Below are 19227 nucleotides of genomic sequence, written 5' to 3' on the forward strand. Positions count from 1 at the left end.
AAAATATTGTTCTGCCTGGTCAAGAAATGATCTACCCGATGGTTGTTTATTATAAATTAAATATTGTTATAATTTAAATTTGTTTATTAATTTATTAATTAAAGATGGTTGAAACAACCAAGGATCCCATCAAAATGGGATATTTTTCATGTACGATCCATGAGCCTATAAATAAAGAGCTCATGGAATCATTGGAAGGGGCTGATCTTTCAGAGACTGGGAAAAACTCTCTAGTTTTGAGGCTTGGGGACCGTTGCTTTGGGCATTCTGGGAGCATTTTTTTGAAAGTTTAGAGAGAGAAACATTGTACTTTTCTACTTACACTTAAAGAAACTCAGTTGATTCAGGTTCATCTGATCTTAAGTGTAGGCTACATATATCATAACTCCAAGTGGATTAGGCTATTACCAACAAATTGGGGCTGAACCACTATAAAATTATTTGTTTCATTTATTTTCTATTCATGGTTTACTGTCGTTTTTGTGTCTACTCGTCGTTGGCCAAAATTGTGGTGAACAACGCGCATGCATGAAAATCAACCAAACTAACCTTCAAACATAAAATAAACTCCAAAATCCAACAAAGCAACCTATACAACAAGATCTACATCAATAACCAAAAACAACTCAAAACAAACCAAAAATCTACATTTGATGGTTCTAGCTTGGAGATGAGGTTCCCTTAGCTTTTCGAAATTCCTCCTTGTGTTCTATACACTCAAACCGAGCCCCAATAGTTCCACATGCATATTTTTAAAAGGAATGTTGGGGTAGAAGATGGAGATGAGTGGAAAATGACCAAAACTCTAAAATCTTTACCTTTGTTCTCACTAAAACATCAACAAGCTTCAAATCATGAGATCCTCCTAGAACCACCTCTATTGAACCTTAGAATACAAGATTCATGCCATGCATAGCCATTAGAATCACATGCATGCATATCCACCCCTTTGGGTTTCAGATTTGATGAAGAAGAGAGGAGAAAAAAATGGAGTAGGATTCAAACTTATTCTTCCTTGGAGTGCTCTTGAGCTTCTCCCCTTTCTTCAATGGAGAGTGAGTGCCTAAGCTTGAGAAGAGAAGATGGCAGCCATGGAGGGTAGAGAGAGAGAGAGAGCTCTTGGTTTTGCGGAGGAGAATGGAGAGAGACATTTTTGTTTTCTTAAGGAAAAAGAAGACATTAAAAGAATAATGATTGAATGTGTAAGAGGAATGATTGGAGGTTTAGCCAATGGATGAGATAGCCTCTTACTCTTCCTAGGATAGGTGTCATAGACACTTGAGTACACTAGAGCATAGCCGAGCTGCCCATCTCACCCTCTATCCACCTTTGGAAATGACTAAAATGCCCTTGGCCCTTTTAACTCACTTCTAATACACTCAATGGCCCTTTGGTAATTTCACTCTCCAAATTTAACAAAATTATTACCCTATAGTTTTTAAATATCTCCAAACTAAAATAAAATAATTGTGACCAAAAATAAATTTTGTAACATAACACATAATTTTGTTAATTTACTCAAATTGTCCAAACTGCCCTTAGAGGCTCGGGCAGGAATTTCCATTCTTAAACCTAGTAGATTGGAATTAAATTCTCAATCAATTTTTCTTAAATTTACCGGCTTGACTATACAATCCTAGTTGCCTAATATTTTTATGCCATAGCATTCATCATTTTACCTAATCCGAGATTTTTTTCGTTTTTAGGGTTTGCCCCTCGGTCCAAGACCAATTTTCTTTGCATAGGCCTAACCCCTTTATCAAATTAGCACAACGGCTATAAAATTCACGAAATAACATAATTTCACATAATATTGTTTATCGAAATAATATTTCACAAAATTCTTCACCGGCTCCAACCGACTACAAATGGTTTTCAAAATACGGGACGCTACATGCACATACATTGTTACACCAAGTTATTGGAGTACCTTGAAGTGGAAACTTGAACTCACGAACAAGAGATTCTATCCAAGTGATTTTTGATGCTACATGAGCCAAAGCTTTGTATTCAGATTGAGTATTGTACCTTGACACAACAACTTGCTTCTTTGATGACCAAGACAAAAGAGTCTCTCCCAAGTAGACACAATAGCCAGCAATAAATCTTCTATCATTTGGACAACATGCCCAATCTGCATCGGAGTAACCCGTGAGGGATAGCCTGTCACAATATCCAATATGTAGACCATGGTGTAGAGTTCCTTTAAGTATCACAGTAATTTTTCTTATACCACTCCAATGGGCTATTGTTGGAGCTTTTAGAAATTGACTTAGCTTATTTTCTACAAAAGCAATGTCAGGTCTCGTGTAACATAGATATTGTAGTGCTCCAATCAAACTCCGATAAATTGTAGGATTTTTCATTTCTTCTCCATTGTTCTTAGACAAAGGTCTTCCTGCTGTTATTGGCGTGGGACATGGTTTCAAGTTCAACATGTTGTTTTTCTTTAAGAGTTCATCTATGTACTTTGTTTGTGTAAGATATAGTCCAGTATCATCTCGATGAACCTCTATTCTAAGAAAAAGCCTTAGCGGACCAAGATCTTTGAGTACAAAGCTTTTCTTCAAGTCAGTAATAAACTTACTCAATTTTTTTGAATTGTTTCCAGTTACGATTATATCGTCAACGTATATCAAAACCATTATTATAGTTTGATCCACCATGTAGAAAAAGAGGGATGTATCAGCTTTTGAATTGACGAACTTCCACTCTAATAAGGTATTTTTAAGTCGATCAAACCACACTCTTGGTGCCTGCTTCAGACCATATAGTGACTTATGCAGCTTGCAAACATGATCTGGTTTGCTATGGTCCTCAAAACCTTGAGGTTGAGCCATGTACACTTCTTCCTCTAGCTGGCCATTTAAGAAAGCATTGTTGATATCTAGTTGTCTGATATCCCAATTATTGGACACAATAATGGAGAGAATAATGCGAAAAATGGAAGCTTTAATCATTGGGCTAAAAGTCTCACTACAATGGGTCGTTGATGGAATCCTTTTGCGACAAGTCTCGCCTTAAATCGTTGAAATGACCCATCAACATTTTTCTTTATTCTAAACACCCATTTGTTACCAACCAAATTATCTTGAGCAGAGTTAGGCACCAAGGACCGAGTCTTATTTGCTTGTAAGGCTTTAATCTCATCTTCCATAGCTGATTTGCACCCCTGAGAATTAAGGGCAACTTCTACACTTGTCGGCTCCTCACTACAAGGATCCCATTTGGCTTGCCCTAAGTACACTTTGGGCTTATATATGCCATCCTTTGCCTTAGTTATCATCGGATGAGAGAGACGAATGGGAGCATCAGTAGTGGTTGAAGTGAGAGAAGTAACAGGAACTGAAGCTTGAGCTGGAAGTTTTGAGACAACATCAGGAACACTAGAGAGATTGGTGTGGTCAGAAACTAAAACAATATGTTCACTTACCTCTTCTTGTAAGTCATGAGAGGAGTTTGCATGAGGGGCCATGGATGGTAGTGTTTCAAGGGAAGGTGAAGACGCAGGCAAAGAGGTTCCAACACTGGATGTGAAGATGGACTCATGGTATGGCTAAAAAAAGTGAACTTTTGGCAGCTGAGACCAAGAGGAATTCTAAACAAGGACCTGTTTTTCTAGTGCATGAAAATTTAAACAATAATTTTTGAAAGGAAATTCCATTTCATTAAATGTAACATGTCTTGAAATACAGACACGACCAGTGGAGCTCAAGCATTTATATCCTCTATGAAAGTGACTATAACTGAGATTCACACATTTGAGTGAATGAAATTGGAATTTATGAGACTAGTTTGGTCGAAGACAAGGGAAGAAAGCAGAACCAAAAACCTTTAGTTGTGAATAATCATGTTTCTAAGAGAACAAGACTTGAAAGGGAGATTGATGATGTAAAAGAGGTGTTGGCAATCTATTATTTAGATAGACTGCTATTTGAAATGCATCCACCCAATATTTGAGTGGCATGCTTTCTTGAGCTAAAAGAGTCATCCCCATTTCGACTGTGTGTCGATGTTTTCTTTCAACTCTTCCATTTTGAGCTGAAATGTGGGGACATGAATGTTGGAATGAGATGCCACCCCAATCTGATTTTCAGCTTCCATCCAATGTCGGAATCGGGACACAAAATTGGTAAAGGCCTAAAACTCACCACCTCAAATTGATTTTAAGCTAATGTTTTAAATTGGTTGAATAGCTTATAAAGCTTCAGATTTGGCTTTTAATGAAATGAATATAGAACCAATAGCTTGTGTTGTAAATAATTGGGGCTGGACCCCAAAGATTCGTGTGAATAAGTTCAATAACTTTGGATGCTTTCCTTGATGAATATTTGAAAGGAAGAGCATGAGATTTACCATATTGGCAAGCATCACAGAAATGTTCATTTTCATTTCTTAAAATTTTTACATTGGAGGAAGCAAGAACTTGCTTCAAGACTCTGTCAGATGGGTGGCCTAATCTCATATGCTACACATCATTCTTGGAAATAAAAGAATCATCCATCACATATTGATTTACATTTTCTTTTGAAAAAACTGAGACAACAGTAAAAGGTGAAGATGAACTGGAGGTGGTCGGCATAGATGGAAAAGAGGAATGGAAAACAACTTTGTTGGAAGTGTGTCAAGCTGGTATAACCCATCTTTAACCGTCCCTTGAAACAACACCCTCCTTGTGACCTTGTCCTTCACAAAACAACAAGCCGAGTGAAATTCAATGAACACATTATTATCAGTAATTAATTTTGACACACTAATAAGATTTTTAGCAATCTTTGGTACATGTAACAGTTCCTTAAGTAACAAAGGATTAGAAGTATTGGTTTGTAAGTGACCAGACCCACAATGAGAAATAGGTATTTGAATTCCATCACAGATAGTAAATTTCTCCTTACCACCATAATCCATTTTCTGATTTAGATTTGCAACATTAGAAGTGATGTGGTTGCTTGCACCACTGTTAGAATACCACATGTCACTGTCCACTACCTCAGGAGATGCCACAAAGGTTGAATGACCTCCTTACTACTGATATTGATTGTGGTTTGAACCAATGAAAGCTTTGTCATAACGATTGTAGCAAAAGGTAGCTGAGTGATCGTACCTACCACAAACTTGGCAGGTTGGCTTTGAATTGCTATAGCGACCTCGACCTTGAGATCGATTCACCGTGATGAGAGTTATGCTGACCTCTACCATGACCTGGGTTTGTAAACTTGGAAGCTAAATTATTCGATGGGGCTGAGGGAGTTCTAAGAAGCTAATTGCTGGTGTTAAGAGCTTGTAGCCATTCAAGCTTGTTGTCATAACTCAGTAGGATGTCTTGGAGTTCCTGCCAAGTGGTACTAGACCGAGCCTCAATTTGAACAACAATTGCAAAGTAATCAGAGTCAAGACTAGAAATGACATTAGCAACCAGATGAGATTCAGGGTAAGGATCTCCAACAAGAGCAAGTATATCACACCACATTTTCTTTTGTCGAAGATACTCAGGCATGGGAGTCGTACCTTTCCGGGTGGTTTGGATCAGCGTTCCTGTTTCATCCATCTTGGATTATGAGTAGGCGCCATACAAATTCTCAATAGCACACCAGAGACCAGCTGATGTTGTAGAATCCATTACCTCAATAGCAATTCCGTCATGGAGATGTAAATCCACCCCATCAGAAGCTAGTCACTGACGATCCATTGCTCATATTTGGGGTTCACACGCAAGCCAAAACCAGGTTGCCCATCACTAGTAGTGACACCAGTAGGAAGATATTCAGACAGGCACACACAAGTTCCATTGATAAAACCATCTAGACAATGTCCACGAATGATAGTGGAAACCATCGTCTTCCGCATAGTATAGTTGTGACGGTCAAGTTTTAGGGAAAATGGCTGGTTAAGGGTACTGAGCGGCTGAAGGAAGGTAGATGTCGTGAGGGTAGAAGAACTAATACCAGAGGGGGCAGGCACGGGGGTCGTGGCAGTAGTGGCTGGAGTATGTGATGGAGGAGTTTGAGAGTTCCCAGTCGACATGGGTGTAGGCTGAGCAGAGATAGATTTTATAAAAAAAAACATTTGATAAAATTCTCAGCGCAAACGAGACTGAGCAGAGATCATTTCATTTATGGAAGAGTCAATTACAGTGGGTCCTCTAATACAATGACAAGTGGCAAAATAAAGAAGAATGAGGAATATTCTGCATAACAGAGTTCGTACATACCAAATGATAATAATCATTTGTTCATGATATTCTAATAAAAATCTACAGAAATAATGCTCCTCTACAGTGATGCACACTCCTCTGTACACCTCAGTGGTGATGTCAAGCAGCATATTCATGAGAAATTCAGGAAAATGAAAAATTGTTACCTTACTACAAAATTTGGTGTGAGTTGATTTTCCATTTATGTGAATATAATAGATATTATTTAAATAAATGTAATCAACAATTATCCCAATATTTTGATTTATAATAAAAACATTGAGTTAAATTATTTATTTAATTTTTTGCAGGATGAAATGCAAATGGTTATTGATCGAGGGTCGTTAATTTCTTATCGTTCTTTTTTTATTGGCAACCTTAATGATTGCAAGATGGTATTTTTCAATTTTCATTCTTTTCAAATTTGTTTTAATTTTTTGTGTTGTTGTTTTGTAGATATATATTCCCGTTATGGTGAAAGAGAGGAACGATAGGGTGGCTAACATATATGATTCGTTGTTGGATGGTGGGACATCGTATATAGAGAAATACATGACATTTGTGATGAGTGTGTTTTATAACAATCAGTGACCCGCTTTTCTTGTTTTATAATGCATATGGTGTAAACTTTAATGTCCATGCATGAAATGTATGGACTACTTAGATTCATAGTTTCATAGTTTGGGTGATATTTAAACAACTTGCAAGGATGGACTACTTAATTGCTTGAAGTTGAAACAGCACAGTGCAAATCGTATAGATGGGGATTCTGCCATTTTATTGTTAGGAATAGTGTCATTAAAGCATAAGTAATAGACATTATTTTTATCAAAGTATAACATGCCCCACGGAACTATGACCAATATCAAATTGTGTTGGAAATTTATGACTTACACACTATAAATCAACAATGAATAATAGGGATAAACTTAATAATACAAACCCTAAAGACTAATAAAGAATCACATGCATAGTATGAGAAAAATCTTGAAAATTCAAAGATTAAAGAAGGATCTAGAAATGATGTAAAATGGAGAGTGAAATTACACCTCCTAGGTAAATGGAATCCTCACATAAAATCTAATAGAACTATCAATTGTGAAAAGACAAAATATAATAGAAAACTCAAAAATAAAATCAAAATAGTCTATCTCAAATAGTTATCGTTTTATAGAGATACAACATTTGAATTGAACAATTGAATCTTCAAAGGCTTATACACGAGGATATTGCTGTCTAAAATCTCTATTCCAAGCATTCCTAAAGTTACTTGAAGCTTCGCCAAGATGGAATGAGAAGTGAGATTAAACAAGATTTTGAATCTCACATAAGTCAAGCAATTCTTGGTGAGTTTCTTGGAGAAAACTTATGATCTTTGAGAGCTAGAGGGAGTTGAAAAGTGTGATCAAAGTTTTACAACTCTAAAAGACCCCTTTTATAGTGTAGGCATTGTCATTAGACTCAACTAATAGGATTAGAGCTTTTAAACACATCACTTTAGAGCTAAAACACGTAACTGAAATCCCGACACATGCGACATGTCGCCTGCCTTCTATATTGGATTTAGTTTTAATCTTTGTGGCGACAATTCTCCTCCTAGGTTGTGACATGCTGCCTCTACACTACCTAGGGTGCCTAAATTCACCCTTAAGCACCTCCAAATGATTCCTAACTTTTAGATAAAGTTTAGATACCTCATTGTATCACTTTAGACCCATAAAAGTCAATTATTAATGCCTACAACAAAAACTCATATATTTACTTCAACTTAAGTGAAAATTGTTAAGTGTTTTACACCACATTATGTAATTAACTTAATCATTATATTTAACCAATCTCAATATTCCCCTACTTGGTTAAATATAATAATTTCTTCTTAACTCAAACAATTTTGGTGCATAAAGTTAAGTATCTTTTGATTTGAACTTTACCTTAGTGAAAGCACTACAAAGCCTTATTGAAGTGATTAATGTCTTAAAGATTGTGCCAAGTACTCCTATTGTGATAAGTTCGGTAACACCTCACACACCTCCGCTTAACCATTCATTTTCCCTATTTTCTCACTTAGCACTATCATGGTCGTGTGCTCATCCATTTTATGAACTTTTTGGGGAGAAATTCCAACTCCAATGAGAGGTGGCACCACCTCTAAGTTCATATAGGTAAAATTCTTACAACATCTTTGCTACCTTTAGAGATTCTTGTTGTACTCAATTAAAATTTATTAAAAGCCTTGGCTTAACCCTCATGTTTGGTAGCAACCAACACTAACCATCTCAAATGGGATTCACAATAGTTTAGCGTTGAGAAACTATCCACTTATCAATGAGCTGTTCTTACCCATTGAACTTTTTCCCTTTATGTTTACAAGTTTTGCGTTGGGTTGTTATCATTGGTGAATCTTTTATTCTAGGAGTTTCAGTCTCGTTTTTGTAGATGTAGAACTTACCAAATCTCTTTTAACAGGTTTGATACACAAATCCGCTAAGTTCTATCATAGGAGATCGAAACGATTCCATCTTGAATCAATTGTCTCACATACTCATGTCTTAGACTTCCCATTATATACACCATCATATGATCTAGCTAATGTGGCTTGACTATCACAATGTGTCGACATCATCAATACCTCATCTGCAGAAATCAGGATATCCAACAAGAGATCCCCAAGCCACTTGGCTTCTTGGCTGGTTTCCACTAGAGCTATAAAGTCTGCCTCCATGGTTGAGTGTGAAATACATGTTCTTTTCTTTGAACCCCAAGAAACCGCTTCTCTTCCCAACATAAATACCCAACCAGTAGTGGATAGATTGTCTCCCACACTCGATATCGAACTTGCATTAGAATATCTCTCAATTATCTTAGGAAACTTTTAATATTGGAGGCTTAGCTTCTTAGTGCTCTTAGGTACCCTAGAACTTTCTCAATTATCTTCCAATGTTCGATACTTGGATAGGTAATAAACCTATGCCACGTGGTATGCAAAAACCACCATCAAGATTTGTGATCCTATTATCTTAATCATAGGAAATTTTCACTCCTTGAAACATCCAAAATTACGTGCCCTTTAAGATTCCTAAAAACCACGCCTAAAAACCCATATTTTTTTCAATAAAGAAATACCTAGATTTTTTCCATTTTAATCCCAAAAAAGTGATCTAGAAACACTTTCTTGCTCATGTTAACATAAGAATATTGATCAAGAGCCTCATTCCATTAGTTGCATTTAAGACTAAATAAGAACACAGAAAAATAGAAACTGAGTTTTATTGAAAAACTTACGCAAATGATCGAGCGATTCAGCTGGGTATGGGAAGTTTCTGACTACTTAAATGATCGAAAGAAGTTAAGAGATGGCTTGAGTGACAGTTGGAGAATAAAAATGGCTCTAGTTTTGGGAGTTTCTTGAAGCGTAGAGTTCTAAAGCAAAACAACTAAAAGGTTAAAAGGGGAACCTTTAAAGGTTATTTATAAGGAAAAATGGGGAACAAATTTAGATCATCGGATCAAGGAATTTCAAATCGAAGGATCTGGGTTTAACATGGTTTCGACAGCAAAAATTTGAAAGGACATCCCTTGACAGCCGTTCTTGAAAACTAGACGACTTCCTACCAAACAGCGACACATGGATAGGGACATGAGTGGATAGGTGGGCATGTTTTCCAAGACTAAATTTGAAGAGTCTCCATTGTGTTCGCCTATGGGATCATTTGGTCGCTTTGCACGAGCAAAGACTTGGGGGAAAAATATTGTACCTGAAACTCGAATTAAATATAAATTAGTTTCGGGTACATAATTTAAAATTGCTTATCCCATGAAACGTCGAATAACAAAAAAATGTTAATTTATCAACACTTAGTGAAAATGAAAGACAAACTGAGGGAATCTATGAAATGATAGAGGAATGATAATCTAGATTGATGTAGACCTGCTCAGTCCGTTCAGTTATTAAGCTCGACCTCGGAAGAAGAATGCCGGAACTCGTATTCAGTCAGGGGATCTCCTCAAGATTCAATTCGAGGTCGCTAAGCTAAATAAGTGTGCCCCTCAGATACATATTCATTCGAATCCCATGAATCAGGGGATTGTTTCCTTATTTATGATTCAGGTCGAATTAGAAAGATAAATGAGAAATATACATAATTAAATGTAGAATTTGACCATTATTTACATTTATTGTGTAATATTCTGTAATAATTTGAAATGGATAATTTCCTTCTTTAATTTTGGGACACCTTACACACTAATTTCCTCTATAATTAAAAAGGGATTAGCAAATTGTAATGGGCGAAAAATTAGATACAAAAACTCTGGAGAAATTTTTTTGTGATCTTAACTCTAGAGAAAACTCAGAAATAATATAGACTTGTGGACTAGGTTGATTTTAACCACTAAACCACGTAAAAATTTATTGGCTTCTTCATTATTATATTACTAATCTGGTTTCTATTAAGCCTAATTTCCACTATTTCAAGTTGAAGAGAGTCTTTGCCAACAATTTAATATATAGGTATTTTTGAAATACATTATATAAAATTGTTACACCCAAATTTCGACACAGTCATAAATGGGCCTCAAAATGTAGGCTCGTAACGTGTAAGCTCGAAAATGACAAGCAGTGGCTGGACACTTGCAAAAATTTACATGATTTCTGACTTGTTCTTATTGGCGATCGAGCACAAGTTTAAAAGGTTCAAGGTTAGGCATCAAACTCGAAAGAACGAATCTTCTCTGATACATATGGGTGTTATTCAAGCCTTAGTTGCAAGCTCGAAGATGTTGGTCTTCGAAGATTGAGCCTGATGAAATCACTGGATAAGGAGGAGGCTGACTAGAATAACAAGCTCAAAGTGTTGGTCGATCTCGAAAGGCGCGTTAACCTTGCATTCAAGCTCATCAACGCATTTTGCACATGACAACTGAAAGGAGATCCCTATTCCTTAGGAATTTGTTGTTATTTGGTATTAAATCCCAATTATCATGGGATATTATGCATTTAATGAATTTATTTTAAATCTGTATAATTGATTGTAACTTTCCTAAATTAGTGGAAGAAATTCTCCTAACCATGTCTATAAATAGCCTTGGGAATTTCATTTGTACAGGACCACAATATTGTACTGAAAATACTCTGTCGAATTGCTCTGAGAAAGCTTTGAGAGAGTATCACGAATCAATAATATTGACTTGTGGACTAGGCAGATTTTAACTGCTGAACCACGTAAAAATCCTACTATTCTTTTCTTTTTTACTAAATCTTTGTTTAGTGCTCTTCAGATTTAAGTTGACGAAAAACGGCATCAACGGTTTGGTGCTTTCATTGAGAGCATTAAGCAAATCTTCGGATTGTTTAGTAAAACACTTTTGCATTACCAATGGCTGCTGTGAACAACCCAGGAGTTGGTGGGTGACCATTGCCCTAAATACCTGAGGAGAAAACTCCTCATGCGGAAGATTACCCACGGAGACCTAGGAAGCAACCAATGACAGACCACGACCCAGATGAGGGGAGAGCATCATCTGACTCCCGAGGGTCGCCTGCTCCTAGGCCTGTTGAGGATCTCTATTATAATCCTGAGAGGTATATTCCCATCGTTGAACTGGAGAATCGCCAACTGCGCCAAGAATTGACAGAGGCCATAAGGCACAATGAAGAATTGGCCAGACAGGCCGCTGAGGTCCAGGCACCACCCCGAAGGCCCAGAGGACATCCCTACGGGAGCACGACCACCAGGAGGGTCGAACAAAGGGCTCAGCAGGCCTAGCCAAGGCACAGGGCAAACACTGGCGATGAACGCCCTAGAAGGAATACTTAAGCCAATACTACTGGAAACCCGAATGTGGAGGTAACTACAGGAATAGGGAATAACCGAGCTCCCCCAGCAGCTCAGAGCTCTAACCCTGAATCTGTCAGGAATAACCCGGAACCAATCCGGGCCAATTCTGGGCCTTCCAAACCCAACAATGGGAGGCTACCACAGTCTCCTATAAGGCATCCACCATTTCCTATAACCATATGCTGGGGCAGGGAGCTACAATTTTTATAAACAATATCCATCTACCCCAAGCACAAGCTCAGCCTCTAGTGGACTTAGTCCAAGAGATAATTAATTAGCTCTAAAGAGTGTTCAGCTCCTTTAGGAAGAAAGGAACATGGACAAGGTTGATGACTCCGACGAGAAGCTCGAGTCTTTCGCTCCAAATATTTCGAACATGTCATTCCCTCATGGAATCAAGATACCCCATGTAGCTCCATTTGTTGGGAAATTAGACCCATACTGCCACCTGAGCACATTTAATACCATCATGCGAGCCAGCAATGTTGGCTACGAGCTCAGGTGCGTGTTATTCCTAACCACTTTGATAGGACCAGCAAAAGACTGGTTTGAAAAATTTAGAAGACATTTGATCTCGTCTTGGGATCAATTGGCGAAGGAATTCAAAATGCAGTTCAAAGCCATGGTAGGCGCCAGGCCCGAATCCTCGACCTTGACCAATGTCAGACAATTGCCAGGAGAATCATTAAAAAGATACCTCGCGAGGTTTAACATAGAGGTGGTGCGAGCCCACAACGTCGATGACAGTGGTCATCTTATGGTTGTTCGAGCTGGTATATTACCAGGAAGTCCTCTTTGGGATGATATGCACGATAAGAACAATAACCGAGTTCAACAAAAGGGCTCAAAGATTCATCAATGTAGAGGAGGCGAGGTCAGCATTAAAACTGACCCCTCAACCCATAATAACTACAACGACGAATGTTAACTCAGCCTTGACCTCAGCTACCCTATCAACATCACAAGCCTCAGGAGATAACCCTTCAAAAAGGAAGAAAAATGAAGGGAATAACTCAGTGGTAGATGGAGGGAAAAAGAAGAAGGGAGAAAAGTATTTCTACATTAATACGATTTAGAGCGAGCTCAATGAGACTCGAGAAAATATCTTCATTGCAAATGAGAATCAGATCCCATTTAGACGGCCTGACCTGATGCAAAATCAGAAGTCAAAGAGAGACTTGAAGAAGTACTGGAGATTCCACAGGGACGTCGGACATACCACTGATGAATGTCGAAAAATGAAAGATGAGATCGAAGGCTTGATCTTGAGAGGATATTTCGAACAGTATGTAAGGAACCGAAATACCAATCAAGCATTGTCTGGACAGAGGGCAGTGTCTGTGCAACCTTCCTTGTAGAATAACAATCCCCGAGGAATGGAGGATGATTGACCTCTCCCAATGGATGGGGAGGATCTGGTAACCATCTCCGGGGGACCGCACCTTGGTGGATCAGGTAGAAATTCCTAGAAGAGATATGTAAATGAGCTCAAAACTGGAGACAGTTCTCCCTACGAGCTTGAACCACAAGCCCCAAAGCAACAAAGGGTTAAATTGCAACCTGTTACTTTTATAGAAGAGGATGCCTCACATGTCCAGTTTCCCCATAAAGATCCCCTGGTCATCACACTTCAACTTATGAACAAAAGGGTGCGTAGAGTCCTGGTAGATAATGGGAGCTCTATTAATATCCTATATAAGGCCACTCTAGAAAAGATGGGACTGACGCTTCAAGATTTGAAAGCCTGTGCAATAATGTTGTATGAATTTTTAGGGGCAGGTATTGCTTGTACGGGATCAATCTAGCTCCCCGTAACCTTGGGAGACTATCCAGTCTCGGTGACCAAGATGATGGAGTTCATGGTGGTGGACACCACGTCGGCCTACAACGTATTGCTCGGGAGACCAGTCCTGATTGGGTTGGGGGCAGTGTCGATAGTTAGGCATTTTGTCATCAAGTTCCCAACATCTAGTGGCATCGGGATGCTGAAGGGAGACTACCTCGCTGCACGGGAATGATATAACATTTCCATGAGGGGGAAGATGTTGGGAAAACTCATACAGGATCTTTATTTATTTTCATGTAGATCTAATATTAAACAAATTAATATGAGATAACCTAGAACATATTTCTAAAACTGAATTCAAAGAGAAACAACGATAAGAATACTTATAGTATACGCAGCGGAATGAATAAGTCATTCCTTCAGTTTCTCTAACCCTTGTATCCTTTATGTCGCAAAGTATTATCAAGAAACTCAACCGATCTTCTATTTTCTTCACAGTCTTCCAAAGTATCCTTAGAATCACCTAGACTAGAGTGGGAAATTCTCAACACATGAGATAGATACAGAGAGAAGAAGAGAAAATAACAAAGAGGCTTAGAAAATGACTTGTGTTTAGAGAGAATCTAAAACCTATCAGAAAATCTGACTTCTAAACTTATTAACTTGTCAGAACTTGTGTTTTGACTTCTCTCTAAGCACTCCTTTTATAGACTCAATTAGGCCATTTAATTTAATTAAAAAAATCAATAAAATAATAGCAAATTTGAAGCCCTAGGTCAAAATTATCATGGGCTTTAGGCCCATGAAATGTTCCATTTGATTATAAGCCCATTGGACTTAAAATCAAGGCCTGCATTATTTTATATTGATTTAATTAATTAAATAATTATTTAAATCCTTTATCAAATTGATTATTTATAATTTGAACCTTGATTTAAACTTATTTAATAATTTAGATACCAATTTATCTTAATTAATAAATTTGCCCTAATTTATGTTTTCTTCTCAAAATTACATAACTATGTGAAACTATCAAAAATTGAACTGGTCAACTTTGATAATTCTAATTGATAATTAAATCAATTAATTGAGACTATCTAGATGATTTTATCCAAGGTACAATGGGGACCATGGGCCTATGAAATCAAGCTCCAATAAGTTATCATAAATCTAACAAATAAATTTACTAACTTATTAATTCCTCGTGACTCCATTATAGAATCGGAATTGCACTCTTGAATTCTTAGAACGCTCTATAACAAATATAGATACGCCATTAATTATCCATTGTTACAACCATAATTATCACTCAATCCTCTATAGACGGTTTACCATGAGATGGGACTAAAATACCGTTTTACCCCTCATTGTATTTTATCCTTAAAACACTTAGTTCCCTGTAAATGATATTTCAGTAAACTAATTTAATTACTAAAATGAGATCTCTATCATTTTACACCTTTAACCAAACTAAAAGGAAACCATCGTTTCACTTCTTCATCAAAAGCTACCACTACAAGAAAAAAACTTTTAATAACATCAAAAATGTGTTATCAAAGCATACCATAATACTTTTTGATGTGTTAAGACTGACTATGTTATCGTAGGTCAGGGTACTTTACATAACACTTTATCATTGTTATACAGATGTGTTATTTTACTGTCAATGATAACACACTTTCTGTGTTATTTTAATAAATAGATAAGTGTTTAATTATATTATTTATAGTCGATTATATAACACATTTCAATACTTATAAATTTGTGTTATACTATACTTTAGTATAACACATTGTTTGTGTTATATAATGAAGTTTGCATAACAAAATTCTTTACATAAAAAGTGTTATTGTAATAGATATTATAACACAATTTTCGTATTATTTTAATATTTAGATAAGTTTAAATTCTCATTATATATTCATTTATATAACACTAATTTATTCTATTATATTTTAATTTTTTTAATTAATTAAAATTAACTTTCTAATATATACTAGCATCATCAAATGAACTTAATTTTCAAATAACAAAAAGTAAAAACATTCAACATTGTATTAACAATCCACAAATTAGTTTAAAACATTCAACATTGTTTTCAACAACAAAATGCTCTTTAAGTATTCAAGTAGTCTTAAATATTCAACATATTGAAAAGTTACTACTTTCAGCATAAAATATTCTACAGCTGCCCAACACAAAGCCTTCAAAATTAAGTATCCTTTTCTCCTCCAATTAATGGGGAAAGAGACATTTTTCTCCTGCAATAGCAGATAAAAGGTAAGGTATATGCTTAAAAATATTAAATAATATGAATCAAATAATAAAACTGTATACAATATAAGATCTAAGCAAGCAATACCAGGTGAACATACTTCAAAATTCAAAATACTGCTATCACACAGTGAATAGATACATATTATACAGTAAACAAACATTAACATTTTCAGGTTAAAGGGGCCTCAATTTTACCCTAAAGACATCTCTGGTTTAGGTGCTTAATTACTGAGACAGCATGTTAAAAGTTTGGGAGATTTGAGTTACAAAAGCATTTAGAATGATACTATTATTTCTAGGGTATATCCATTGAATCACATATCTCATTTAAAGGAGAGGTATAATATAATATGGAGCACAAACAGGTACTAAACTCTAGACCTTAAGTTATTTGGGCACTAACAAGTAATTACAAAACAGTGATACATATTAGCAGAGGATGTTATTTCAAAAAGATGGATTTGGCATAGTTATTTTATGTTAAAAATCAGTCTTTTTGACCCTATATAGGATAGACCAGATCCTAGCTCCTTAAAATTTGTTCTAATCAAGTTTACAAATCTATAAGTGATGATCTCTAATGAAGAACATCTCATTTAGTCAAAGACATGCCTAAGATACAAGTTTGAACCTTGTCTTTTTAATGATAGGTGCCTAAACTCACAACCAGTTAAGTCTATCAATCTCACAGTGTCTATACATGCAATTTATGCCATGAAATACTCCCAAACAGATGAGACAACAACAAGCTAATAACAATATATATACCAAATGTGCCATTATAATTACATCGATCATAGAAAACACAGTAAGCAGTGCATAGTTTTTTGTTGTTTAAGTGACAATTACTTCACTTTGTTGTAGTGATTATCTACACTTCATTGTTAAATTATGTAGTTTAAAAAAAAAATGCATATGTAGTATCACACACTGAAACCAACATTTAATTCAAAACTCAACCATTTGTTTTTCCTCAATAACCAAAAGCTCATCTTGTGGAAATCCATAACAAACAAAAAGCTAGAAATCCTAAGTAGCTAACCATGGCCAATTGGCCCAATACCAATTTAATAACAGTACTTACCAATTTAAAATCAAATCCTAAATCCAAATGATAATTTAGATTCTTTGAGAATTATCATCAAACGCCTGGTATGCAACATTTTCATATGCACTTTCTTTTTCAGATACCAAAAAACATAGCAGAAATAAAATCACTACTAAGATACCAAAATGAATTAAAAAAAAAACTGAAGCTTGAGAAGATGAGATTTTCAGATAACCAATACTAGACTAGTTAGAATCTCACATCCATTACTGGAGGAAGAAACCTAAATAATTAAAAAGAAACTAAGATATACCATAAACAACATGACACAGGCATTATTTGAAGTAAACAACTAAATTATTGCCAAGAGAAAATAAACACAGGACTGTGTAATTAACCAATTCCATAATGCTAACCTTCACAAGATCTCCTAGCTCCTCGCTGCATTCTAATTTGTCTTCTACTAGCCAATTTTCCAACAAATTATTCTTGTTCTGGTTCACAACAAGACGTGATAGTTCCAATGACTCGAAAGCATTAAGCTTTCCTCTGGTCAAGAGAGTACCAAAATAATGCAAAAGGGGTGGTGTTTGCCCAGTTTGTACAGGAACACTCTTCAACAATAAGAATAAGAATTAATTACTAATCATGAAGTTACGATCACATGTTTGACTCTGCAGGATCAAGAAATAAGTAAAAAAGAACACCATAAAAGAAAAGTCTAATCCTCCAGAAAAAAAAAAGAAAAAAAAAAAAAGAGGAGAATTCACATCATTTTTCTTTTTAACGAAACTTGTATTAATGAAAAAACACATAGATATGAGTTGCAAAGAGAAGCCACCTCGTATATACACATACCAATTATTAACCAATAAACTAACAATGAAACAGTACAACTTCGAATAAATAAACAAATCTATGTTGTCTCCATCAGAAAAAGGGAACATATATCAATGCCAATAACATGTTATGGTTACAAATTGTTTAAATTTGATTGTTTCTCAAATCATCTCAAGAAAGGAGAATCTTAACAATAGTTTTAATAAAACATTTTGCAATTGAAATAGCCAATTGGCTTCTTGCTAGAAATCATAGAGAGATAATTTGAAGAAAAAATTACTCATGAAACATTACCCATGGCTGGCTAAAGCATAAACAGGTTAAAAAGCAAGGCAAAAACATATATATTAGCATTGCTTCTCTATACAAAAAGCATGGGATTTCCATAAATAATGAAAGTAAGAGATTCCCAACTAGAAAATCAAAGCAGAAATATACCAACTAGAATGGGAAGCAAGGAGGATTTTTTTTAAAGATGTTTAGGTAGGAACACAAGTCCTTGGAAACCTAGTAAATTTCAACTTAGTATCAAGATGATAATTAGAAAAGTTTTTGGTCACAACAAACCAAGTATTAATAATACAATAAGAAATATTACTGACTATCCCTATTGAAAACAGAACATAGAACTATTGATTGGCCTTTCTTTCAAAAAAATTAAGTTTTGTAACTTTGTACAGTTTTGAGTTAAGCTATTTTGTTGAAAGGAGAATCAAAATATAATTTATCAGTCACTTTTTCTGTACAGAATGAAATTTCATTTACTGAGACTGTCAAGCAAGAACACAAAATCAAAAAGAAAAAAAGTATATAAAAGCCATCCATAAGAGTGCCAATGTAGAACTTAAAACAATGATTACCATGTCAAGACAAACTAATTGAATACTTTTCACACATCTAAATTCAAAAGGGAGGTAGGGGCATTGGTAAGAAGATTAAATCGACTATATATGAATAAGAGGAAAAATATAAGAGAAAATATTAGGCTAAATGTGACTTGAAGTAAATCAGCAAAAGCAACCAAGAATGAATACAATAATACATTTTTAATAGAGTTATTTTACTGTGTTATTGAAAGTAGACTTAAGGTACAATAAAATAAAATAAAATAAGAACGCCATGGGTCATGAAGTTCCATAAACTAGTTGATTATGTTAATGCCTCATTTTTTATTTTGTTACAAAGATCATACTGTTGTTGAAATCAATCATCCTTTGTTTTTTATTAAGTTAGGTTAACTTTACAA

This window comes from Humulus lupulus, chromosome X, assembly GCF_963169125.1.
Source record: "Humulus lupulus chromosome X, drHumLupu1.1, whole genome shotgun sequence".
Taxonomy (NCBI): domain Eukaryota; kingdom Viridiplantae; phylum Streptophyta; class Magnoliopsida; order Rosales; family Cannabaceae; genus Humulus; species Humulus lupulus.